The sequence below is a fragment of the Phalaenopsis equestris genome, unplaced genomic scaffold, assembly GCF_001263595.1.
Source record: "Phalaenopsis equestris unplaced genomic scaffold, ASM126359v1 Scaffold000074, whole genome shotgun sequence".
In the NCBI taxonomy this organism is placed as follows: domain Eukaryota; kingdom Viridiplantae; phylum Streptophyta; class Magnoliopsida; order Asparagales; family Orchidaceae; genus Phalaenopsis; species Phalaenopsis equestris.
Window position 1 is genome coordinate 421,886 of NW_018164516.1, and position 2,946 is coordinate 424,831.

Sequence of the window (2,946 nt, forward strand, 5' to 3'; positions counted from 1 at the left end):
TCTTTATAGATTTTTGCATTATCATATGCTTCATTTCTAATCTCCTCATGTTCATTGAGTTGCAAAATCCTTTTCTCACCAGCATCCTTTAAATTAAAATTAAATTCTTTAATAGCTAAAATGCTTTTTGTTCCAATTCTACTGGTAAATGACATGTTTTTCCAAAAACCAATCTATGTGGGGACATTCCTATAAGAGTTTTATAAGCAGTTCTGTATGCTCATAATGCAGTATCTAGTCTAGCAGAGCAATCCAATTTATAACGATTTACAACTTTTTCTAAAATGTGTTTATTTCAGGATTCAATATTTCTACTAAAACACTAGTTTGAGGATGATAAGAAGTAGAGAATCTATGCATTATATCATATTTCTTGATCAATTTTTTGATTCTCTTATTCCTAAAATGAGATCCTCCATCATTAATGATTACTCTCGGCATTTCATATCTTACAAAATTATTTTTAATTAAAAATTTTGAAACACTGAGCGTCACATATAGGCACAACAATAGCTTCAATCCACTTAGACATATAATCAACAACAAGTAACATATATAAATTTCCAAAGGATGGCATAAATGGTCCTATAAAGTCTAATACCCACACATCAAAAATTTCAACTTCTAATGTATAATTTGGAGGCATTTCGTTTCTTCTGGAAATATTTCCTACTCGTTGACATCTATCATATGTTTTAATATATTCATTAACATCTCTAAAAATAGTAGGCCAACAAAATTCAGCTTGAAAAATTTTATATGCAGTTCTATTCATTTTAAAATATCCTCCAAGTTCAGAATCATGACATCTTTCAATTATCTGTTGAGTTTTTTCATAAGGCACACATCTTCTAATAATTAAATCCTTACATTGTTTATATAAATATGGGTCATCCCAAAAATATTCTTTCGAATCTTAAATAAATTTCTTTAATTGTGGATTCTTGATATCAGTTGGTAGAATATCACTTACAATATAGTTAACTATATCAGTATACCAAGGTACATCCATTTCATCAATACTATATAAATGTTCATCAGGGAAATTTTCTAAAATTTTATTTGTAAAATTAGTTGATATTTCTATTTCTATTCTAGACAAATGATCAGCTATTTGACTATCATTTCCCTTTCTATCTGCCACGGTAAAATCAAACTCTTGCAATAGAAGTATTCATCTAATTAATCTTGGTTTAGCATCCTTCTTTTGCATCAAGTATTTAATAGCAGAATGATTTGTATGCACTATACATTTAGTTCCAATTAAATAAGATCTAAATTTATCAAAAGCATAAACAATAGCTAATAACTCTCTTTAAGTGGTAGTATAATTAATTTAAGCATTATTTAGAGTTTTACTAGAAAAATATATAACCTTAAAAACTTTGTCGTGTCTTTGTCCTAATACAACCCCAATACCATAATCACTAGCATCACACATTATTTCAAATGGTTTGTCCCAGTCATGTGGTACTATTATAGGTGCAGTGATTAATTTTTTCTTTAATAATTCAAATGCTGTTATGCATTCCTCATTAAAATCAAATTTCGTATCTTTTTCTAAAAGTTGGCACAAGGGTTTAGTTATTTCTGAAAAAAATTTTATGTTGCGCCTGTAAGAACCAGCATGTCCTAGAAAACTTCTCACCCCTTTAACATTATTAGCAGGTGGTAATTTTTCTATGACTTAGATTTTTGCAGGATCTACTTTTGGATTTTTGCAGGATCTACTTCCATACATTTTTCATAAATTTTATGCCCAAGAACAATACCTCCAACAACCATAACTTGACATTTTTCCCAATTTAAGACTAGTTTGATTTTTTCATATCTCTAGAACTTTTTCTAAATTATTAAGACATAACTCAAACGAAGTCCTAAATATAGAGAAATCACCCATAAATACTTCCATTCCATGCTCTATAAAATTGCAAAAAATTGACATCATGCATCTTTGAAATGTTGCAGGTGTATTGCATAGTCGAAAATATATTCTACGAAAAGCAAATGTTCCATATGGGCTTGTAAACGTTGTTTTCTTTTGATCCTCTTGAGCAATTCGAATTTGGTGATATCTGGTATATCCATCTAAAAAATAATAGTATTTATTCCCAGCCAATCTATCTAACATTTGATCTAGAAAGGGCAAAGGAAAGTGATCTTTTTTGGTGGCCATATTTAGTTTTCTATAGTCAATATAAATTTGTCAGCCAGTTACTTGTCTTATTAATATTAATTTATTTTCTTGTTTTCTTCAACAGTCACTCCTCCTTTCTTCGGAACACAGTGAATTGGGGTTACCCAAACAAGCACTATCTGAAATAGGATATATAATTCCAGCATCTAACCATTTTAAAATTTATTTTTTAACAACTTCTTTCATTATTAGGTTTAATCTCATCTGAGGATCAGCTTTAGGTTTGTATTGTTTATTTAATAAAATTCTGTGCATACAAATTGAAGAGGCTAATTCCTTTAATAGCTTCTAAAGTCCATGCTAAAGCCTTTTTATATGTTTTCAACATCTCTATCAACTTTTTCTCTTGAATTTCAGTTAATTTAGAAGATACAATAACATACAATGTTGATGAAATTCTTAAAAACAGACTCTCCTAAAAATATTTTTTTCTAGACATCAAGTGGGGCTACGACTCTTTAAGCCTCGACAGTGGAGAGTGGCAGAGGAGATGGGTTAGAGAGAGTAGGTTGAAGTTAACTTGAGCCTGTTGCCAGTCCTTAATTCCTGCCGGATGAATTCTTGCTCGCTATTTTCTTGGCTCTCCATATCGCTTTTCAGTGTGTCCAATTTTGCAATATTATTATTTCCTTGGACTTACGGTAATCAGCTACTTCCATCCTGAAACATTCATTATCGTTTTCTATTACAGGATATTTCATAGTTTTTGCTATATTAAATTTCACTTCTTGAATATTAAATTTCACTTC